Below are 25,760 nucleotides of genomic sequence, written 5' to 3'. Positions count from 1 at the left end.
GTTTCCTGTCCTTACTAAGTGCTTCATCCTGGCATTTTTATGAGCTTGTTGTTTCCATCGGCGACTCACTGATGTTATGTTTATAGCACACTTTAATGAAGTGGACATCTTATATGTCTGAACATTTAAATCAACTTGCCAATGTCTGCGCCACTGTCACATCTTATCAAGGTCTGACTATATATTTATGTAGTTTCGTTCAGACTGTACTTTACTGTAAATAACTGCATCATCAGCGAAAAGACAGAGGTTACTAGAAATATTTTCCGTAAGGTAATTAACATACAATACGAAGAGCAAGGGCTCGAACGTAGTTCCTTAGGGTGCACACCGAAATTACCACTACTTCCGTCGACGACTCTCTATCCAAGAAAACATGCTGCGCCCGCCCTACCATGAAATCCTCAATCTCTTCACAAATTTCGCTTGAGTCCCACACCATCTTACTTTTGGTAACAAGCATAGGAGTGGTACTGAGGTAAATGCTTTTCAATATTCGAGAAGTACTGCATCTACCGGAGTGCAATTCAGGATGTCATGCGAGAATAGTGCGAACTGAGTTGCACATAATCTATGTTTATGAAGTCCATGCTAGTTGTCATTGAGGAGGGCATCTGTCTGAGATACGTTACTATGTTTTAGCTTATAATATATTCTAAGGTGCTGTAAAAAGTGACTGTTATGGATATTGGTCAGCAGTTTGGCGAATTACTTCTGATATCCTTGTAAATGGGTGTGACCTGTGCTTTCTTCCTACAACTAGGTACGGTTTTTTGTTCGAGAGACCTACTATAGATTACAGTTAACTGAGTGGCTAACTGAGACGCTACTATCGTATAGAATCTGATACTGATTCCATCGAGCCTTGAAGATTTGTATAATTTTAACGATTTCAGCTGTTTATCATTACCATTGGGACTAATACTTCTTTCATGCATATTTCCAGTATTATGAGGACTGAATTGGCGCAATTATCCCTGTTTCACTTGGTAAAGGAACATGTAAAAAAATGAATTAAGCATTTCGGCATTTGCTTTGTTACCCTCAATTTCAGTTCTTGTGTCATCCGCGAGTGACTGGGCACTAATTTAGGTATCACCAGCAGCCTTTACATTTCTTTGGGTTTTGTAAAGGTGATTTGACAAAATTCTGCTACGGTAGTCGTTGAAGACTTCAGGCGTTGTTCTCTTGAGTGCCAAACGTGTTTTATTCGGTATGTCACTATCGGTACTCCTATGCTTTGTTTTACACCTATTACACAGTAGTCTCTGTTTCATTAGAAGTTTCATTACAATGACTTTATACAATGGAGGGTCCCTACCATTATGAACCGTTCTACTAGGTACATACATGTCCAACGCATGGGCAACTACTCTTTTAAACTTGAGCAACATCTCCTCTACTTTGTCCTGCCGCGTGCTAAAAGTTTCAAGTTCATTATTGAGATATGACTCTACTGCATTCTTAACCAGTTTACAGAACATACTCCGAATTTCTCTTCTACGCGTCGTCAGGCAGTTTTCCTCTGGTGTTTCGTCAGACATCAGCAATTTCATTTTTGCATTGTGTAGCTGGAGTGAGCCCAAGCAAACCGTGCCCATTACGTCTTTCATTCGACCCCCAGTGACAACAGAAAACGCTAGTTTGTTTCCCGTTACAGACAAAATTATTTTTAAATCGGAAATATACGTGCCTATTCGATACAGAGCTTCGAAACTAGTCTTGTTCGATATTCGTTTTATCGACACGTATGAACAGGTACAGTGAACAAATAAGAATAAACAACAATCCTGCAGAGACTCAGTGGTATACTGGCTATTCTTAGTATTGTATGGTCCCTGTTGGCACACATAGATAAAAAGAATATCGAACTGGACTAAGCTGGGGCCGTTTAATTGAATGGTCACGATAAATTCCGCTTTAAAAATAATTTTGCTTGTGAGGGCAAACAGACCGACGCCTTCCGTCGGCATTGAATCGCATGAAAGACGTGATGAGCACTATTTGTTTCGACTGACTCCAGCTACACAATACGAATACTAAATTACAGATATCTGCTAAAAACCAAAAGAAAATGCTCCTTATGACTCTTAGGAGAGATCTTGTATGTTCTACTTGTTTTAGTTGTCCTTCGTACTTTGGCAACCATTGTAGCTAAAAACGCATCATGGTCTCTGGTATCAGATTCGATGTGGACATCCTCAAAAAGATCAGGTCTCTTTTTTACCATTAGATCTAATGTATTTCCAACATGAGTGGGTTCCGAATCCTCTGCTGTAGATAGTTTTCAGAGAAGGCATTTATAAATGTATCGCGTGATGACTTGCGACGACCACCAGAAAAGAAACTGTAATTCTCGTAATTGGTATATGGGTGATTAAATTATCCACCAAAGATTACATTTCATAGGGGAGGTGTTAACGAACTGAGTTTTCCTCTAGAGTCTTCGGTTACATTAGTAGGTGAGTCTGCTAGTTCACAGAAGGATCGAGCTACAATTTTAGGCCACCCGTGATACTGAGTCTTGTCGAAATAAGCTCCCCTGCAGCTTTAATTTATGTCTTTGTGCATTTGAGGGTCTTGTCTACTACGACAAACATATACCGGAGGTTATGCTTAAATTCCCCCCTCCCCCCTCCCAGAATCTCACCGCTATCAACTTCAGGTTTTAACCACTTTTCTATACATAGTACTATGTGAGCTTCACTGCTTTCAGGAGCAGTGTTACTGTGCACATTTTATATCTAATACAAAATGTTACATCTAGTTTTCTTTTCTAAGAGGCGAATGTGTTCTTTACATTTATCGTAAATTTTCTCTATTTTCGAGTTTTTTAGCGAATACAACCACAAAAAGTTTGAGGAAGCCAGTAATTTTTACAGCAGGTTTTTCTAGTGTCGTAATAGAAATCTCATTTTGCGTCCTAGTTGTTCTTAAAGGAAATTAGTAATATTTTTAGGTTAACATATTAAAAGATAATTAACAGGCTCTGTTTAAAATTATTGGTTCACTGTCATGTAAAACACTGCACAAGTATCAACGCAGCCCCACGGTGAATGCTGTTCTCGAACACGCTCGTAAGCAGGTGGAATTCGCCCTGACTGCTGTCAGAAGATTGGCAGCTGTTGAGAATTGGTGTGTTGGGAGTCTCTTATCAGAGGTACGTAAAAAGGTACCTCCAGTACTCACATCCTCTGCGGATCCTGTTACCTCTGCGATAAGTATTAGGTCTGACATTTTGTTCAGTTGACGGCGGGTGGCATGTCAATGATAGGTCTAGGCGTCCTGTAATGGGTGGTCAGGGGCCAGGGATGACTTATGGTGTTATAACGATCCCCCCTACCCAATAGGTTTGAGGGCCGAAACTGAAACTAAGCAGATGAGACTGAATTCAACTGTTTGAGAAGTTGCTGCGCCCTGAGCCAAGAGGAGACACTCAAAAGGTTTAGAGGTCTATTAACAGACGCCAGTTCAAACGTGCGGCTAATAATGGCAGCCCATAGGGAAATGGCAACCAAGAACGGGAAGGAACACCAACTGCACTCAATGTGTATCCCTGAGGGCCTCATTCAGGAAGATGATACGGCCATTGAGGGAACAGGGTAGAGACAAATGCAGAGTGTGGTGCACGTTGTAACAAGCAATGCCTTTCGCCTGGCCTCCGAGTTCGCACTAGGATCATTCCTACGACTGGCGGAGAAGGTTAAGAAGGGCAGCCTAGGCTCACGAAATTTCAACAAAGCCCACAATTGGCAGCATTTTCGTCCCCAGAACTGATTGTGACCTCGTGGTTCTGAGTGAAAGGACTCAACCAGAGACTTCGAAAGTTCTGTGACAAGCTAGTCTGCGTCTACGTGGACTTGAGTCATATAGCTGAGAACTACAGGGTGTCCCTAAATAGGCAACGTGTGTAGTACACATCAGCGGCTGCTAGCCAGGTACCTATAGGTGTGCGTGGTACACACAAGTGTTATTTAGATTAATCGACTCTCCATCCACTCTAGATAATGACAGCTGTAGGAGGACCTGTAGTATAAGATCTAAAGTAACTCCTTTCACAGGCAGAGTATTAAAATCCCAGTAGTTAACTGGCGAAGCATTCGCAACGAAGAGCATCTGTTCCTTTTGCTCTATTGAACTAAAAGTATTAGTAATCAGGCATTTATTTAAGTCAATAGGAAAACCTTCGGTGAAACTTATGATTTTCCTAAAACTTGTTATGTCATATGCGCTAACATAGTCGAAATAGCCTGAATTTATGATAAATTTAGATAAAATTCACTCCTCTTGAAAGAGAAAGCTAGATGTAACACGACATGTTAATTATAATGTGTGCTCCTCTACCTAAAACACATATGCTGAATTAGTATCAAATAATGTATGTGCACGACAATAGTGTTCCCGTAGAAAGAACTGTTTTGTAGTTTACGCAAGAGTGTGAACAGATTGTAATTTATCATTTCTAAACTGGTTTACTGACTGTTTCAGTCGAATTGGGTGCTCGCCCTCCAAAAACTGTTCGGAAATTCCCATTACAAACTTCTATGAATTGTAGAGAGGAGCTAGTACATAATATTCTGAATAGGAACCCACGAACAGAAACGGTAGACGGTTTCAACGCAAATGTGTAAGCGTCCACGTCTGCTGGCGGAGAGAGAAAAGTTTCAGAAGTGCTTGTCCTGGTATGTTATAGGCTGGGTGGAGTGACGTGTACTACATCAGACGGTCACCTGATGTCACTTAACGTCTGCCTTGCTGCAAGACTCCTGTAGAGACGGAACATGATATGATGCCACGAGTTCTGGACAGGTGGAATGCACAGTGCGTACCAATGCATGTTTCGTTGGCACACTGTTTGTAACATCGTTGGTGGTAGCCACATGGAGCCCCAGTTGTAATGCATCACCGCTGCTGTAATGCATCAGTATTTTTCGGTACATATTCTTTTTCGTGCTGGAGTAACGTAAACACGTAATGTTTAAATGTTAATAGAAACAATTGTGCTTAAGTGATAAATGAATTTTTCGTTATGTTTTCTTTCGAACTGTTATCTGCGTCACGATTAATTCAATTCCTCAAGCAGAAGTGGATGAGTTAAACATCTGAACTGAAACCATCGTAGAACGGTAAAGGTATATTCCCGGACACATGTGTTTACTCCTTTCTGCAACACCTAGAAGTCTGTAAAGGGGATTTCTGAACATCCTGTATTTTAGAGTCTGCCAGTTCCTTAATTGTGCAGTGTCTGACTCTTGATTACGTTTTTCGTGGTTCCTGAAGACCTCTTAAGGTAAAGCCTGGCCTGACGTCAACAAAACAATAATACAGCTTAAAAATATGTCAGAAAGAATCAGCCAGGAACTTGCTCAAGGAACAATTCGAGTATTGGCCGCGAGTGTTTTAGACAAGTAAAACGTCTGAATTACGACCAAAGAATGATAATTTTAGCATTTGTCTTTCTGTGTACCAAATCTGCTATACACTGTGCACCTCTCCTAGAAAATTATTTACAAATAGAACGACTATTAATGAACAGAACAGTTGAATTGAATAACTGAAACGTATGTTATTCGATCGAAAACGTTATCATGTTTTTTTTTTTTTTTTTTTTTTTTTTTTTTTTTTTGTCAATCAGCAGACAGTGTGTGTGAAGGAATAAGCTACAATAAAATTTTATTACCTATAGACTTTAAGCGGGAACAACAGCAACGTTCATGACGTTTCTGTCCATCAGTAGTTTTAACGTCACTTTTTGGCCTCATTTAAGCCAACTAAACGAAACTGAGCCCTTAAGCTAGTGTCATTTTTAATGAATAAATTCACTACTGGCCATTAAAATTGCTACATCAAGAACAAATGTGGATGATAAACGGGTATTTTCTTTGGACAAATATAATATACTAGAACTGACATGTGATTACATTTTAACTCAGTTTGGGTGCACAGATCCTGAGAAATCAGTACCCAGAACAACCACTTCTGGTCGTAATAGCGGCGTAGATACGCCTGGGCATAGAGACAAACAGAACTCGGATGACATGTACAGGTACAGCTACCCATGCAGCTTCCACATGATGCCATAGTTCATCAAGAGTAGTGACGAGCCAGGTTCACGGGGCCACCATTGACCAGACGTTTTCAATTGGTGAGAGATCTGGAAAATGTGCCGGCCAGGGCAGCAGACGAACATTTTCTGTATCCAGAAAGGCGCGTACAGGCCCTGCAACATGCGGTCGTGCATTATCCTGCTGAAGTGTAGGGTTCCGCAGGGATCGAATGAAGGGTAGAGCCACGTTTTGTAACACATCTGAAATGTAACGTCCACTGTTGAAAATAAACGCTTCCAATGTGCGTTCACCGCGATGTCGCCAAATAGGGATGCGACCATCTTGATGCTGTAAACAGAACCTGGATTCATCCGAAAAAATGACTTTTTGCCATTCGTGCACCCAGGTTCGTCGTTGAGTACACCATACACCAGAAGTAGGCAAAATGCAACAGGGAATAACAATATTAATGTGCTAATAGTAAACTGCAGGAGCGTCTATAGAAAGGTCCCAGAACTGCTCTCACTAATAAACGGTCACAACGCCCATATACACTCCTGGAAATTGAAATAAGAACACCGTCAATTCATTGTCCCAGGAAGGGGAAACTTTATTGACACATTCCTGGGGTCAGATACATCACATGATCACACTGACAGAACCACAGGCACATAGACACAGGCAACAGAGCATGCACAATGTCGGCACTAGTACAGTGTATATCCACCTTTCGCAGCAATGCACGCTGCTATTCTCCCATGGAGACGATCGTAGAGATGCTGGATGTAGTCCTGTGGAACGGCTTGCCATGCCATTTCCACCTGGCGCCTCAGTTGGACCAGCGTTCGTGCTGGACGTGCAGATCGCGTGTGATGGCGCTTCATCCAGTCCCAAACATGCTCAATGGGGGATAGATCCGGAGATCTTGCTGGCCAGGGTAGTTGACTTACACCTTCTAGAGCACGTTGGGTGGCACGGGATACATGCGGACGTGCATTGTCCTGTTGGAACAGCAAGTTCCCTTGCCGGTCTAGGAATGGTAGGACGATGGGTTCGATGACGGTTTGGATGTACCGTGCACTATTCAGTGTCCCTTCGACGATCACCAGAGGTGTACGGCCTGTGTAGGAGATCGCTCCCCACACCATGACGCCGGGTGTTGGCCCTGTGTGCCTCGGTCGTATGCAGTCCTGATTGTGACGCTCACGTGCACGGCGCCAAACCCGCACACGACCATCATTGGCACCAAGGCAGAAGCGACTCTCATCGCTGAAGACGACACGTCTCCATTCGTCCCTCCATTCACGCCTGTCGCGACACCACTGGAGGCGGGCTGCACGATGTTGGGGCGTGAGCGGAAGACGGCCTAACGGTGTGCGGGACCGTAGCCCAGCTTCATGGAGACGGTTGCAAATGGTCCTCGCCGATACCCCAGGAGCAACAGTGTCTCTAATTTGCTGGGAAGTGGCGGTGCGGTCCCCTACGGCACTGCGTAGGATCCTACGGTCTTGGCGTGCATCCGTGCGTCGCTGCGGTCCGGTCCCAGGTCGACGGGCACGTGCACCTTCCGCCGTCCACTGGCGACAACATCGATGTGCTGTGGAGACCTCACGCCCCACGTGTTGAGCAATTCTGCGGTACGTCCACCCGGCCTCCCGCATGCCCACTATACGCCCTCGCTCAAAGTCCGTCAACTGCACATACGGTTCACGTCCACGCTGTCGCGGCATGCTACCAGTGTTAAAGACTGCGATGGAGCTCCGTATGCCACGGCAAACTGGCTGACACTGACGGCGGCGGTGCACAAATGCTGCGCAGCTAGCGCCATTCGAAGGCCAACACCGCGGTTCCTGGTGTGTCCGCTGTGCCGTGCGTGTGATCATTGCTTGTACAGCCCTCTCGCAGTGTCCGGAGCAAGTGTGGTAGGTCTGACCCACCGGTGTCAATGTCTTCTTTTTTCCATTTCCAGGAGTGTAGTACTAGGGACAGAAATTTGGCTGAAACCAGACTTAAACAGCAATGAAATCCTAAAATCAAATTGGAATGTATTCCGCAGAGACAGGCTGGACAGTGAAGGGGGATGCGTGTTTATAGCGATAAGAAGTGCAATAGTATCGAAGGAAATTCACGGAGATCCGAATTGTGAAATGATTTGGGTGAAGGACGCGGTTAAAGCAGGCTCAGACATAGTAATTGGATGAGTCTATAGGCCCCCTGGCTCAACAGCTGTTGTGGCTGAGTACCTGAGAATAATTTGGAAAATATTTCGAGTAGATTTCCCCACCATGTTCTAATTCTGGGTGGAGATTTTAATTTGCCGGATATAGACTGAGAGACTTAAACGTTCATAACGGGTGGCAGGGAAAAAGAATCCAGTGACATTTTTTTAAGTGCTTTATCTGAAAAGTACCTTGAGCCGTTAAGCAGAGAACCGACTCGTGGCGATAACATGTTAGACCTTCTGGTGACAAACAGACCCGAACTATTTGAATCAGTTAATGCAGAACAGGGAATGAGCGATCATAAAGCGGTTACTGCATCGATGATTCCAGCCGTAAATAGAAATATTAAAAAAGGTAGGAAGATTTTTCTGTTTAGCAAAAGTGACAAAAAGCAGACTTCAGAGTACTTGATGGCTCAACACAAAAGTTTTGTCTCGGGTACAGATAGTGTTGAGGATCAGTGGACAAAGTTCAAAACCATCGTACAATATGCGTTAGATGAGTATATGCCAAGCAAGATCGTAAGAGATGGAAAAGAGCCACCGTGGTACAACAACCGAGTTAGAAAACTGCTGCGGAAGCAAAGGGAACTTCACAGCAAACATGAACATAGCCAAAGCCTTGCAGACAAACAAAAATTACGCGAAGCGAAATGTAATGTGAGGAGGGCTATGCGAGAGGCGTTCAATGAATTCTAAAGTAAAGTTCTATGTACTGACTTGGGAGAAAATCCTACGAAATTTTGGTTCTATGTCAAAGCAGTAGGTGGATCAAAACAAAATGTCCAGACACTCTGTGACCAAAATGGTACTGAAACAGAGGGTGACAGACTAAAGACCGAAATATTAAATGTCTTCTTCCAAAGCTGTTCCACAGAGGAAGACTGCACTGTAGTTCCTTCTCTAGATTGTCGCACAGATGACAAAATGGTACATATCGAAATGGACGACAGAGGGATAGAGAAACAATTAAAATCGCTCAAAAGAGGAAAGGCCGCTGGACCTGATGGGATACCAGTTCGATTTTACACAGAGTACGAGAAGGAACTTGCCCCCCTTCTTGCACCGATGTACCGTAGGTCTCTAGAAGAGCGAAGCGTTCCAACGGATTGGAAAAGGGCACAGGTCATCCCTGTTTTCAGGAAAGGACGTCGAACAGATGTGCAGAACTATAATCTATATCTCCAACGTCGATCAGATGTAGAATTTAGGAAAACGTATTATGTTCGAGTATAATAACTTTTCTGGACACTAGAAATCTACTCTGTAGGAATCAGCATGGGTTTCGAAAAAGACGTTCATGTGAAACCCAGCTCGCGCTATTCGTCCACGAGACTCAGCCAGCCATAGACACGGGTTCACAGGTAGATGCCGTGTTTCTTGACTTCCGCAAGGCGTTTGACACAGTTCCCCACAGTCGTTTAATGAACAAAGTAAGAGCAAATGGACTATCAGACTTATTGTGTGATTGGATTGAGGAGTTCCTATATAACAGAACGCAGCATGTCATTCGCAATGGAGAGAAGCCTTCCGAAGTAAGAGTGATTTCAGGTGTGCCGCAGGGGAGCGTCATAGGACCGTTGGTACTCCTAATATACATAAATGACCTGGTGGATGACATCGGAAGTTCACTGAGGCTTTTTGCAGATGATGCTGTGGTGTATCGAGAGGTTGCAACAATGAAAAATTGTACTGAATTGCAGGAGGATCTGCAGCGAATTGACGCATGGTTCAGGGAATGGCAATTGAATCTCAATGTAGACGAGTGTAATGTGCTGCGAATACATAGAAAGATAGATCCCTTATCATTTAGCTACAAAATAGCAGGTCAGCAACTGGAAGCAGTTAATTCCATAAATTATCTGGGAGTACGCATTAGGAGTGATTTAAAATGGAATAATCATATAAAGTTGATTGTCGGCAAAGCAGATGCCAGACTGAGATTCACTGGAATAATCCTAAGGAAATGCAATCCGACAACAAAGGAAGTAGGTTACAGTACGTTTGTTCGCCCACTGTTTGAATACTGCTCAACAGTGTGGGATCCGTACCAGATAGGGTTGATAGAAGAGATAGAGAAGATCTAACGGAGAGCAGCGCGCTTCGTTACAGGATCATTTACTAATCGCCAAAGCTTTACGGGGATGATAGATAAACTCCAGTGGAAGACTCTGCAGGAGAGACGCTCAGTAGCTCGGTACGGGCTTTTGTTAAACATATCTTCACCGAAGAGTCAAGCAGTATATTGCTCCCTCCTACGTATATCTCCCGAAGAGACCATGAGGATAAAATCAGAGAGATTAGAGCCCACACAGAAGCATACCGACAATCCTTCTTTCCACGAACAATACGAGACTGGAATAGAAGGGAGAACCGATAGAGGTACTCAGGGTACCCTCCGCCACACACCGTCAGGTGGCTTGCGGAGTATGGATGTATATGTAGATGTAGATAACAGGCGCTCCTCTCTGTGATGCAGAGTCCAGGGTAAGCCCAGCCATGGTCTCCGAGCTGATAGTCCATGCTACTGCAAATGTCGTCGAACTGTTCGTGCAGATGGTTGTTGTCTTGCAAACGTCCCCATCTATTGACTCAGGGATCGAGAAGTGACTGCACGATCCGTTACAGCCATGCGGATAAGATGCCTGTCATCTCGACTGCTACTGATACGAGGCCGTCGGGATCCAGTGCGGCGTTCCGTATTACCCTCCTGAACCCACCGATTCCATATTCTGCTAACAGTCCTTGGATCTCGACCAACAAGAGCAGCAATGTCGCGATACGATAAATCGCAATCGCGATAGGCTACAATCCGATCTTTATCAAAGTCGGAAACGTCATGATAGGCATTTCTCCTCCTTACACGAAGCATCACAACAACGTTTCACCAGGCAAAGCCGGAAACTGCTGTTCGTGTATGAGAAATCGGTTGGAAACTTTCCTCATGTCAGCACGTTGTAGGTGTCGCCACCAACGGAAACCTTGTGTGAATGCTCTGAAAAGCTAATCATTTGCATACCACAGCATCATCTTCCTGTCGGTTAAATTTCGCGTCTGTAGCACGTCATCTTCGTGGTGTAGCAACTTTAATGGCCAGTAGTGCATCTAAAATTGACTGTTACGTTAATCATTATTTACAAGCTAATATACAGTATTTAGTATGCAATCATTGTCTGTTTTATAGGTGAAAGTGTAGTTATTGGAAGAATTTACTTATGTGGGGAAGGAGGTTTTTCGTGTCGACTTTTTTGTATAAAACGCTATCTTTCGACGTTTTATGTAAGTCTGGTATAAGAACTTAAAATTTTCAAAGAGAACTTCATCGTCTTTACAAACAACTGGCTGTCGTAATTGTTTCTTAGATGGCCTAATGTAACAAATAATCAGTCTTTGATTGGTCGACTTACGTCACCTCCATGTGTATAAAACTACCGAAATTGTCATCAGCGTTCTGCAGCTCTGATTCAGACCGATACGACTTTTGTTAGACTAGCATTTAAACACCCAAAGCATTGTGCCATTTTTTTGTCGACGTATACAAGTTTGTCCTCAGTGGCTCCTTCCGCCACCTCGAAAGGACCCTGATGCCGTAATACATGATTACGCTGTCTCTTGTAGTCAGCATTTCCATATATTCCTTTTCTTTCAGAATTTGTGGAGTACGTCCTCGTTTCTCTCAATACAGTTGGTGTTCAGTATAGTTCCACACATTCAACGTGTCGATTCTCTTAATTTATAGCTATAGGTGTCTATGATGCATTTCTCTACTGTTCTTTGTGTGTATATCCTCATAAATTCTTTTCTCAAAGTAAACACTGTTTTATATTGGCAGTATTAGGTGAAAAATACTCTCTTTGGCAGTGTTCGTACGTGCCTTATTTTCTTCCTGCTCCTTCTCCTTGCTGATGCTCCAGAGATATTGGAATTCTTTTGTCTGTTACATGAACGGCGTTTTGATACATTTCCCACATTGATACGTTTCACACTTCTCCTCGGCACCTGCAGGATAAGCTACAAAATCGGAATTACATAATATTTATATGTATTTATTCTTTCTATCTGCACTTCTTCTAGATTTATACAGCTGGTGGTTGTTTGATTAGTGTAACTGCTTCAAATATTGATTAAGGGTTATAGTAACCCTTAGTCTGGAACCGTGCGACCGCTACGGTCGGAGGTTCAAATTCTGCCTCGGGCATGGATATGTGTGATGACCTTAGGTTGGTTAGGTTTAAGTAGTTCTAAGTTCTAGGGGACTGATGACTTCAGATGTTAAGTCCCATTGTCCTTAAAGCCATTTGAACCAGCTGTTCGGTTTACAGTCTCTCTCTACGTATTTTCCCCAAAGCTTCTACATGTGCATCTCGTATCGTGCGATAGTTCTCGGGGTCTCCTAATCGAGTAGGCGCTTCCACCCTCCATTTACTTTCTCCCTCTCACCCCTTCCGAAAGCCCGGCAGACACAGCAGTAGTTCTGTGCCTTGTAAACACAATATCTATCAGCTCTGAACTGCTCATTACGAGAGAATGTTTTCGAACACTGGATGAGTTAGTTGAAGTTAGTAAACAGCTGGAAATGGTCCTGGCTGCTGTCAGGCATTTGGAAGTTGCTACGAATGAGTGTGTCGGGGCGGGTTACCGAGAGTTGTGTACCAGAGATAGTACAGATACTTAAAGTACTATCCTCTCCATTGGGTCTTGTCTCCTCTACAGGAAGTACGGTATTTGTCACTACTCATCTTGACTGTGTTTGGTGTATCAATGGTAGGCCTAGACGCAATATACAAGGGCTATAGGGGCCATGGAGAACTCAGGGTGTGATACTCGTAACCTTAACCAACAAGTTTGAGGGTCTGTCTTCCTCTTAAACCGAAAATGAATAAATGAGATTTACTTCAGCTATTTGGAAACTTGACTCGTCCTATGTCAAGAGGAAACAAACGCTGAATGGTAGGAGTCTATTAATTGGCGGTAGTTCAAAAGCACAGGGAATAATGGTAACCCTGCACTCGGTGTGTGTACCTGGGGACGTCATTCAATAAGCTGAAGAGGCTTCTCCTTCAGCCATCGAGGTAACAGGGTACAATCAGCTGCAGAATGTGGACGTCAAGGTTGTACTTGGAACACTTTCGCGACTGCAGAGAAAGTTGGAAAGACAAGCCACGTAATTTCAACGAAGCTCTGTAATTTGCAGTATTGTCCCCGGAACTGATCGTGGCCTCCTGGAAGGCTTGTACCACAGACAACTTAGGCTGCGAATCCTTAGACCTGTGCCATAGGGTTGAGAACTGCAGGATCATCCTAAATCGGTCAGGAACGCTCTACACATCAGAGGCTGCTAGTCATGTAGCTTAGTGTACGTGGAGTACACACACCAGTTTTTTAGATTAGACAACACTTCATTCTGTCCAGATAACTATGACAGTAGTAGACCAGCAAGTATCAGTGCACAAGGTGCAAATAAACCTTCATGATTAACTGCCGAGTCATTGTCAACAAAGTGACAGAGCCTGAAGTTCACTTAAAAACAGTGAGCACACATAATAATAGGTAGAGAAAGCTGGTTAAAACCCGAAATTTGCAGCAGTTTCATATTTTGCGAAAATTAATGTTTATGTCGATAGTCTAATGGTAAACGAAGGTAGTGTATTTCTCGCAGCAGAAAAGAAACTCAAATCAACAGACATAGAAATTGAAGCTACCTTGGAGACTGTCTGGGCAAATCTCAGTATAATGAGATCCTTCTACCGGCCATCAGATGCACCTCCAGACATAAATGAAAACTTTGCAGAAAATTTAAGTTCAGTGGTACAGAAGTTCCACAGTCACAGTGTCATCATCGGAGGAGACTTTAATAATCCAAAGTTGAACGGGAAAATTTTCAGTTTTATAAGTGGTGAGCGTGACAAGACGTACTGCGAAGCACTACTTATCACCATCTCTGAGAACAACTTAGAACAAATAGTTCGGAAGCCCACTCGCGACGGATATATAAAGGATGGAATGGCCACAAACAGACCCGACCTCTTTGAGGACGCTTACATAGATAATCGTACACAGAAATAACCATAAAACAGTTGCTGCAAAAATGTTTACTGCCGTATCTCAGCAAGGAAGTCGCAATATTTAGCCCTGGAGATGGATATGTAGCAAACTGTGGTTCAAATTTTTTAAAAAATGTTCAAATGTGTGTGTGAAATATTATGGAACTTAAATGCTAACGTCATCATTCCCTACGTTTACGCACTACTTAACCTAAATTATCATAAGGACAAACACGCATACCCATGCCCGTGGGAGGACTCGAACCTCCGCCGGGACCAGCCTCACAGTCCATGACTGTACCACCCCAAACCGCTCGCCTAATCCCGCGTGGTTCAGATTTAAAAGATTAGGTGACCACGCACTTGACAGGTACGTAACTAGAAGAACAGTTCATGGTAGGAGGGACCTTCTATCGTATACAGTCACTGCAAAGAAACTTCTAAAGAAACATGGACTACTGAAAAATTGATGTACAACAAAGCATGGGGCTATAGCTAGAGAGATACTGAATAAAACATGTTTGGCTGTCAAGTGGGAAACTTTCAATAACTGCCATAGAAGTATTGGCGAAAGATCTCTTTCAAATCTCAAAGAAATTCTAATAATATGTAGTTTTCAGACACTCATGATGGGGAGGGGGGGGGGGGGGGGGGGGTGGAGAGAAACTGAAATTGAGAGCAACAAATCGGAAGAACACTGAAATACATTTTCGATTTTTTCATCTCTGGTACTGGAGACTGATTATGAATAGCTCCATACGTAGAAATTGTTGAATAGCTCCAACGTAGAAATGGGTAGTGTTCAAATCAGGTGAGCTTGGAGGCTAGGCAGTTGGCAACATATACCTACCCATCAATCAGGAAATATTCAATCCAAGTACCGGTGCGCCTTATAACTAAAAAGAAGCACCATCATAAAGGAATTGAGACTGTTGGAGAATGATAAGTTGAGTTTCTTCAAAAATATGTGGAATGGGGTTTTACAGGAAGTTTGTGAATGCCTACCCCGTAAGTCAGTTTACAGGTACGCGTGGTCCATCTTACCAATATGCTACGATACCGGTCCACATGATGAGATAGTGCCGCAGTTGATAATGAGATGAAACAATTTAAAGTAAATTTTCCGATGTCCCTACCTGCTGATTGTGCTTGTTAGTAATGCCATCTTCTGTAAACTGCGCTAAATCTGTATGTAATACTAATGTAGGAAGAACTGTAGCACACTGCTGTAGTGCATTATTTAGACAGACAAATACAACAAAGTGGAAATGACTGAAGTTAAAAAATCAATGTTGTAATTATTCGACTGACTGGATCAGTACCGTCAAACATTTAGATGTTTCCGAATGTGGATGGGCTGCTTTCCAGTACAAAACATTTATGTAGCACTGCTGCCACTCTGCAACTTGTATACTAGGATAATAAGGACAAACGGAGGTTGTCCTGTGTAGACGTATACCTTCCAGACAATCTGGGCCGAGAAAAAGGTTATAAACTACGCTCTGTCCACCTATAGTTGTTAATTATTTGCCAGTAAATTATGTGAAAATCGATGTTATGCATCCAGTTAGTTTGATTTGCAGGAGTATTGGCTATTTCTCGTAAGAAAATTGCATTTAACGATGAGGATGCTGTGTGTACGCCGCAAAAGACTGTAGTTTCTAAAGAATTATTTGTTACTGATGGAATGCCAAACAGCAATAGTCTGCTACAAAAGAGAACTGACAGGCTTAGAATAATTTTATCTTGGAACTCTTCTATTAGGTCCGTGTTTGCATAGAAAAACAACAATGTAAACTGAGTCCGACTTGATGCAAAACACCTTGTTATTCGTTTATTTCTTTATTTACCCAAACTTGTTTCGGCGACAAATATCACCATCAACAGTGGGTTTTTAATCCTATTTATTGTATGTTACAGCATGTTTTTGAGAATTATTGTCGCTGTTTGCGACATATTTTCTGTACACTTTTTTTTTGCTGTTTTTACTCAGCAAACATCATCGTTGGATGGTGTGTAGCTGATTCTATATGGTCAAGAATAATATATATTCTTGATAATATATATTCTTGATCATAAACAAAGTGCGAAAGTTTGATTTTTATGTGTATGGAATCAGCTACATACCATCCAACGAATTTGCAGATGACATTATGTTCGCTGAGTACAAAAAGCAACAACAAAAAAAGCACAAAGAAAATATATCGCAAACAGCGACAATAATTCTCAAAAAATGCTGTAACATACAATAAATAATATCGAAAAACCCACTGATGATGGTGAAATTTGTAGCCGAAATTAGTTTGGGAAAATAAAGAAATAAACGAATAACAAGGTGTTTTGCATCAAGACGGACTCAGTTTCTAATAATGTTGTTTGACAGGCTTACTGTAGACTATCTCTTTGTGGAAATCTGTGTTATTTATTCGATGCAGTTGCTGTATTGGGAAGTACTGTCAATACGTCATGAGAAAATTGGACGCCAAAAGCAGGAGCTGAATTATGCAGTGTAGAAGAATTCGGTTTTCAACGGAACCTTTGTTTACGGTTGGAAGCAGTACCAAACAACAATACCATGCCAGAGGAGGACTGGCAGACCCATATACTAAACCCTGAAGGATACTCTACTAATGAAAAACGGCTGACAGGAATATTGTAAAAGATCTTTGCTAACACAGACTCTAGCAGATCAACATGTACATCATACTCCGCAAGCCACTTAATAGTTTAATGTGGAGGGCACTTTTAGTACTACGAACTGAGCCTTCCAATCCTATTCCACTCACTAATAGAGCGTGGGAAGGATAATTGTCGGAAAGCGTCTGTATTGGCTCTAATTTGCTGAATTTTCTCCTCATAGTCTTTACTCGAGACTTATGTTGGTGAATGTAGGGACGAGATATGTACTATATCTAAGTTTTACATTTACGTAATTCGTGCAGGGCGCCTTGCTGGTGAGAGAGCCAGTACATGTTGCAAACAATAAGGATACACCTGTTGCTCTCGCAACAGTTGTATCCTAGCCACTTCCACCAAGTACGGGCTCCTTCACCAGCAGAGCGCCCTGCACAAATTACGTTCTCGCAACAGTCTCCAGACAGTCGCATGAGCAATATTCAGTTGCAACGCTAGCAGCAGTGTGCAAACGGGAAGAGACTTGTGCACAGAATACAGTTTTCTCGTCTAATCTGGAGCTTTAGATCTTGGTCGTATCCTTTCCAAACCATGAGATCTATGAGGGAACAGACGGTGATGGAGATGTTCGACTGTCTTCCGATCTTGAATCTTTTTTGTGTGTACTTGTGGCACAAACGACGACCAGTCTATTGGGGCTGTCGTACATGCAGCATACGGCGTGCCCTTCGCCAGCTCTTGATCCGTGTACATGTAAGGCGCCAGACACAAAACTGAAAGTAGCTTTCATCTCGCAGTTAATTGCCATATTCATACGAGGGTTATACGAAAAGTAAGGGACGATTAGTCGCGAAATGGAAACCACAGCGAAAATCCGCTGAAGTTTCGCACAGGTGTGTTGGGCAGTTTCTCGAGTACACCTGTTGATCACATTACGTCGTTTTTTTTTTAGTTCTGTGCACACAGGGAGCACTTCAAGATACCTAGATGAATAGTGTCTCAAACCAAGTACGAAGGCCTGGTGTGAAATTTCGCCTGAAGCTATGCAGCTAACATTACATAACTGTCGTGCGTTTTCTTCTTCAAGACAATTTTCAGCCACTTTCAGCAGGGGCAAAGAAGATGCTCCTGCATCGATTTCAGTTTGAAATGTTTGATTACCCACAATACAGCCCGTAATTGTCTCCCTCTGAGTTTCATCTCTGCTCACATGAACTGCTAGCTATGAAGACAACATTTTGGCACTGACAAAGAGCTATAGCCAACGTAGAGAATTGGCGGAAAGCACTGTCAGCTGCCTTCTATGACGATGGTATTGGACAGTAGGTCCAACGCTACGACAAACGTCTAAGTCGGATAGGCGGCTATGGAGATAAGTAGCTGAAAGTTGTAGATAACTGTTGCAAATAAAACAGTTTTGATTTTGACTGTGGTTTCCATTTCACGGCCTATCGTTCCTTACTTTCCGAATAGCCCATGCAACTTCTATCGCGACTGCTGTATTGGGCAAATGTTATCTTCCTGCAATACATGTGTGACCGGCGGGTAGCCGAAGCCCCGGCGCTGCCGGCGACCCTACCTCGGCAAGACATTTCTTTTTTTTGAGTCATCAGTCTTCTGAACGGTTTGATGCAACCCGCCACGAATACCACTCTCGTGCCAACCTCCTCATCTTTGAGTAGCACTTGCAACCTATGTCCTCAATTATTTGATGTATGTATTCAAATCTCAGTCCTTCTCTACAGTTTTTAGCCGCCCGCTGTGGCAGAGCAGCTCTAGGCGCAACAGTCTGTAACCGCGTGACGGCTACGGATGCAGGTTCGAATCCTGCCTCGGACATGGATGTGTGTGATGTCCTTAGGTTAGTTAGGTTTAAGTAGTTCTAAGTTCTAGGGGACTGATGACCTCAGAAGTTAAGTCTCATAGTGCTCAGAGCCATTTGAACCATTTTTTCTGCAGTTTTTACCGTTTACAGCTCCCTCCAGTACCGTGGAACTTATTCCCTGGTGACTTAATAGATGTTCTATTATCCTGTCCCTTCTTGATGTAAGAGTTTTCCATATATTCCTTTCCTCGCTAATTCTGCGAAGAACCTTCTCATGTCTTACTTTATCAGTGCACCTAATTAGCAAAAATACTCTTGAAAAGAGGATATAAGATGAACATCAACAAAAGCAAAACGAGGATAATCGAATGTAGTCAAATTAAACCGGGTGATGCTGAGGGAATTAGATTAGGAAATGAGACACTTAAAGTAGTAAAGGAGTTTTGCTATTTAGGAAGTAAAATAACTGATGATGGGCGAAGTAGAGAGGATATAAAATGTAGACTGGCAATGGCAAGGAAGGCGTTTCTGAAGAAGAGAAATTTGTTAACACCGAATATAGATTTATGTATCAGGAAGTCGTTTCTGAAAGTATTTGTTTGGAGTGTAGCCATGTATGGAAGTGAAACATGGACGATAACTAGTTTGGACAAGAAGAGAATAGAAGCTTTCGAAATCTGGTGCTACAGAAGAATGCTGAAGATTAGATGGGTAGGTCACGTAACTAATGAGGAGGTATTGAATAGGATTGGGGAGAAGAGAAGTTTGTGGCACAACGTGACAAGAAGAAGGGACCGGTTGGTAGGACATGTTCTGAGGCATCAAGGGATCACAAATTTAGCATTGGAGGGCAGCGTGGAGGGTAAAAATCGTAGAGGGAGACCAAGAGATGAATACACTAAGCAGATTCAGAAGGATGTAGGTTGCAGTAGGTACTGGGAGATGAAGCAGCTTGTACAGGATAGAGTAGCATGGAGAGCTGCATCAAACCAGTCTCAGGACTAAAGACAACAACAACAACAACAACTTTTGTAATACTATAACTCAAATTATCGAATCTCTTCTGTTTCGATTTTCTTACAGTCATACAACGGTGTGCTCCAAACGTAAATTCTCAGAATTTTGATCCCAAATTTTTAAAAATGGTTCAAATTGCTCTAAGCACTATGGGACTTAACATATGAGATCATCAGTCCCCTAGATCTTGAACTACTTAAACCTAACAAACCTATGGACGTCACACACATCGCGAGACAGGATTCTAACCTGCGACCGTAGCAGCATCGCGGTTCCGGACTGAAGCGCCTATAACTGCTCGGTCGCAACGGGGGGTGATCCCCAAATTAAGGCCTATGTTTGACAGTAGTAGAATTCTCTTTGCCGGAAATGCCCTTTTTGCCACTGCTTGTCTGCTTTGATGTCCTCCTTTCTCCATCCGTTATGGGTTAATTTTGCAACCTAGGTAGCAGAATTTCTTAACTTCGTGATCACCAATCGTGATATCAACATTCTCTCGACTTCTCTTTACTTTTATCTTTCCTCGATTTACTCTAAGTCCATGTTCGGAACTCGTTAGGCAGTTTATTCCATTCACCGAGTTGTTCGATTCTCCTTCGCTTTCACTGCAAGATTACACGTAAACATTACGACCGACCATCACATACCGTCTTTTTTCTTTTTTTCTTTAAGTTGTATTTTTAGCAAACATCACATATCCGGGGGCCCCCATTTTGTCAGTACTTGCTTCCACTGATCACAGGGCCGCAAGTAGACTCAGTAAGTATCCTCCTGTGGAGGCTGTAGTTATGTGGACGTCCAGTAACAGAGCTGGAAGTTAGAACCGCTGCACCAACCACGGAGATTCGCCACGGCGTCCCTCGACGAGCAACCTTTGGTGGAGACTTCGTCACCGGCCATGTCGACTCACTCGGACTCTGTGCTCCAGTGTCGGATGACTTGAATTTTGTGATCTTTCAGATTAACTATTGTCGATCATAGGCATCGAGATGTTCCAATTATCTGTTAGTAGTGACTAACGTTGACTGGACTTCTTTAAAACAGTGTTTTGTTTTCATTTGCTAACGAAATTATCATATCAGAGACCATTACTCACTGTCTAAATTAAAATTAAGAAGATTTACTTTTGTAGCATCACATTTTACATCATGTTAGGCAGTGTCTCGTGAATCCTTTAATTTTATGAGTTGTCTGAGTAAAGTACTTTATTTCATCGCTACCTGGAAACATTTGTAGTCTTTAAAGTGTGTAGTCCCAGATCATCACAGTCACAAATACATGTGGAAGAAAACGTGTCTGCTGAACATCACTGTTTTGAAGACCATAACTCGGAACCCAACTAGTTCTGGACACTTATTTTAATGAACTTATTTCTATTGTCTACACATGGGGAACATATACCGGAAATTACACGCTCAGTTTTTAAAACACCCTGTATAATAAAAATGAGTGTGTTTAAATGCTGTATCAGACACTAACATTTAATTTCGGCTTATATGTCCGTTTACAGTTCGAGTACTTAATATGACAACTTTAAATAATTAAGAGGTTCTTTGTAGTTACTGTATTGTCTACTTCATGGTGATGAGTACCAACCCCAACTATAGCACTAATATCCAGTGTTAATACGTATTACAGTTTGATATTACAGTTCTACTGCCCTGGGCCAATGTGTCGACCATGTGGCTCAACAGAGTTATTCTGTAAGGTACACATGTCGTTCTGTGGGGCGATCGTTACGGTTGAAAATGAACACTCTTAGTAACCGGCGATCGTATTGTAGCCACTTTTTCAAATTCAAATGGATCTGAGCGCTATGGACTTAACATCTGAGGTCATCAGTGCCCTAGAACTACTTAAACCTAACTAACCTAAGGACATCACACACATCCATGCCCGAGGCAGGATTCGAACCTGCGACCGTAGCGGTCGAACGGTTCCAGACTGAAGCGACTAGAACCGCTCGGCCACATCGGCGGGCTAGCCACTTTTTATTGTTCCAAGATGACAGGTTGCAACCATCGTCTGATCTTATGCATCTTGTTGTAAAATTGCTGTGTTGCATTACATGGCTTCCTTTTACGTTATGACTTGGCGTAATGTACCGTAGCAGTTTTTAACGTGTTCCGTAATGTCGGATGATCGAGGCATAAGATGTTGAAACCGGTCATCTTGGAAGAATAAAAAGTTCCCACACTGTGATTGCCGAGTACGAAGTGTTTTGTTTTCAATACAGTTATGATCATTCATATGCTTCTGTCCAGTTCTCCTTGCACCGCAATTACTGTAGTGTTATAAGCGTGTATCAAAAAGAATCATCCGATTTAAAAAATTGTAATTACTATGTTATTTGAGATATGTGCGTAAACAACGTACTGTTGGAAAGAGCAAATTCTCGAGTTTTTCATGGTTCCCGCTTGGTATCAGCAATGTGCGGCCACTTCAGTTCCAGTAAAATTGGTGTCGTGGCAACAGAAAGCGTTTTGTGGTCTACGTTTTGCGCAGTGCGGGTCAGTAATAACTGTTTAGCGGGACGTTAGTACTGGGTATGGTGTGCATACTCCTACACCAAAGAGAATTAGGCGATGGAATGAACAATTCCAAGAAACAGGTTGTTTGTGTAAAGGCAAATCCCTGGGTGTCTGACACAGATGTCAAACGCGTACGCCATAGTTTCACAAGGAGTCCGCAGAAACCCGTTCGCCGTGCAACTCGATAGCTCAGCATGCCCCTGATGACGGTCTGGCGTGTGTTGCGTCGTCGCTTACACGTGAAATCATACAAAATTCAGCTACTGCAATCTCTTTTTGAAAGCGACAAACCAGCTGTGAAGTTCTGTAATTTCGTTCTCGGCTAGATGGATGATGACTGTTTTATTTCACGTGTTTAGTGACGAGGCAACATTCCATTTAAATAGAAAGGTGAACCGTCATAATGTGAGAATATGGGGTACGGAACAGCCACATTAAGTTTTACAACATGAGAGGGATTCTACAAAATTTAATGTGTTTTGTGCAGTTTCAAGGCAAAAGGTGTACGGTCCATTTTGCTTTGCCGAGAGCACTGTTACAGGAAGCACATATATTGATATGTTTGAGAACTTTCTTTTCCCATAGTTGGAGACTGATTCGAACGACTTCATTTACCAACATGATGGGACACCACTACACTAGCACCTGGAAGTGCGGCAATTTTTAAATCGAAGTTTTACTGAGCGGCGGATCTGTCGCACTGAACCAAATGATTCAGCCTTACATTACTGGCCTCCAAGGTCACCGAACCTGACTGCATGTGATTAACTTTGAACTAAATAATCCCTCAGTCACAATTTTTAGTGTTTTTGGCCACGTTTCAAAACTTCTGTGAGTGCCTTTATCAGAAATTAAGCATTTAAAGTGGCTTACAATATAAGTACAGATTTATGTGTAAAAAAATTTTCTGTAAGAGTGTAAGTACTGACTAACAGTACAAGAAAGAGATGGTACTTACATGTCATGTGTAAAATAAATATCAAGCCAGAAAGGCTTTAGTAACAAAATTTTTGAAAAAAGAATACGTGAAGAGTGAGCCACTACGGACTACTCGTACCTATAAAGCCACAGTTAGCAACAAACTAAGGCGCCCGCGTTAGCCAGTGCGGGCAGTTGAACATTATACCAAGAGTTCCATGTAGTAACCGTAGATATAAGTAGGCTACTTAACATTTAAAATGATTTATTTAATAGCTACAGATAAAGTAACATAAAGTCTACATCAGAGCTTAGAAGTACAGTTTAAAGTATGAAAACAGTATAGAAAATACAAATGTAGACAAAATGTTACTTTATCTGCCACTGTTAAACAAAACATTGCCTTCACATCATGGACAGACTGATGTTCTTCATAATATTCGTCAGTCTTTATTCGAATGTTAAGCAGCCAAGTTGTTCTTGCGGCTACTAGGTGGCACTCTCGGTGCTATGTTCACCTGCCCGCAGTTATTAACGCGGGTGCCTCAGTCTGATGGTACCTATAGCTCGACATATGCGAGCAGGCCGTAGTGGCTTGTTTTCCACACATTCAATTTTAAAATTTGTGACTAAAGCTTTTTGCTTGATATTTATTTTATATGTGACGTGTAAGTACTGTCTCTTCCTCGTATTGTTAGTCTGTTCTTAAACTCTTATATAAAATTTTTACACATAAATTTGCACTTATGTTATAGGCCGCTTTAAATGTTTAATTTATGATGAAGGCATTCATAGAAATGTTGAAACCTGGTGAAAAAGGCTAAAAATTGTGAGCGATGGCTTATTTAGGTCAACGTTAATTTATAAACGGTCACTGAACCAAGCAGCCATGTTTAAAACTCTGTATGTGATTATTTTTTGTAGGCGTTTATAAAAGACTTTGTTTATGTGCAACAACATTGAATTAACTGACACATCTCATTACAGCAGCTGTGGAAGCTGTAACTCAAGACATGCTCGCTGCAGTTTGGGAACAATCTGAGTAGCGCTTTGACTTATGCCGTGCACCTCAAGGGAGGCGTACTGCACACCTATAAAAACATTGGAAAAAAAATTGAGTTTCTCGTCCATAAAAAAATAAAATTTATTTTATACATTTATTAGTTGCAGAAATATAGACGTGCCAAATCGGGTGATTCTTTTTGATACACCCTGTACAATACTTATTTTCTTACTCTCCCATGGTCTTCCGTGCCGTGCATAACAGTAGTAATAAAGTAAATTAATTACGTATATACTTTTAAAATATTTTAATGCCATTCCTTGTAAACTGTTAATGTACATCATAGATAAATGTATGTTGATTAACACAAATTACAGGTATTGAAATATTAAAGGCAAGTCTCCACAGACACAGGAGACGGCATCAGACGCCTTGAATGGCAGTAAATAAGGATTTAAAGGCTTACTGCGTAAATACAAATACCAGATTATAATTTTAAGGCAAATGACCACAATCACAGCTGAAGGCCTTACACGCCAGGAACGGGAATAATATAAAAAATTTATAAACCTGCTATAAAACAGCAAATACAATAGCAAAGGTTAATTGAAAAAAAAAACCAAGCAACTGATCACCAAACGGGTGAAGTAAGACGATGGTAAACTTTGCAACACAACCCTTAACATCCACTGAACACTATACTCCTAGATTTATTCCAGAAGGCGACCAGAACTATTAACTACACATATATAACCTTTAATGTAGGCATTGCAAGGTATTGTAATAAATAATACAATAATAAAACACAAGGACCAGTACATAAGTTCATTAAAGGGTACTGAGGCAGATTATACCCGCAGGAGGCGTAGACTGAAGGAGCTTTACACTGAACTGCTGGCCATGAGACCTCCATTAAGAACACACATGTCTTACAAGAACCAAGGGGCCACAGACGGTGCTCCAGGAATCGACCTCTGAGAACGTCCGGCAACAAACTCTTTCGCGAGCGGCGAGATAGGCAGCCAAGAGTGGCATTAACACTTCTGCATGGTGATGTGCAGTGCATTGCTAATAAGAGGAAGTATTGAGTAAAACGTAACGTACAGTCTGTCTAGAGGCCTAGTTGACCTATCAGTACCGTTCGACTACTGTGTCATCCCGTGACAGTAGCGTCACTGGATGCTGTATGGACGTCAGTACACATCTCCCCGCTCTCCCGGCAGTTGCCAGTTCTCGTGACCTGTAGCCGCCACTACTCGGTCACGTGGCTCCTCCACTGGTCTCACGAGGCTGAGTGCACACCATTACAGTCCTCCCACCAAGGTCCTGGCTGTACTGGGAACCGGATCTGTGAGTTCCAAATTGAAGCCAGCTGCACTGACGATTCAGCTACGGAGGCTGGTGAAGTGTTTAGTGCCTAGTGAAAGTTCTTTCTGCATGATTAGGTTTCTTCTCTGGGTGTGTTGCTGCGCTGTTTTGAAAATGTCTCGATATCTATGTTTGGAAGCAGCTGACCAGAA

Source organism: Schistocerca gregaria, chromosome 2 (assembly GCF_023897955.1).
Source record: "Schistocerca gregaria isolate iqSchGreg1 chromosome 2, iqSchGreg1.2, whole genome shotgun sequence".
NCBI lineage: Eukaryota > Metazoa > Arthropoda > Insecta > Orthoptera > Acrididae > Schistocerca > Schistocerca gregaria.
This window is presented reverse-complemented; position numbering follows the sequence as displayed.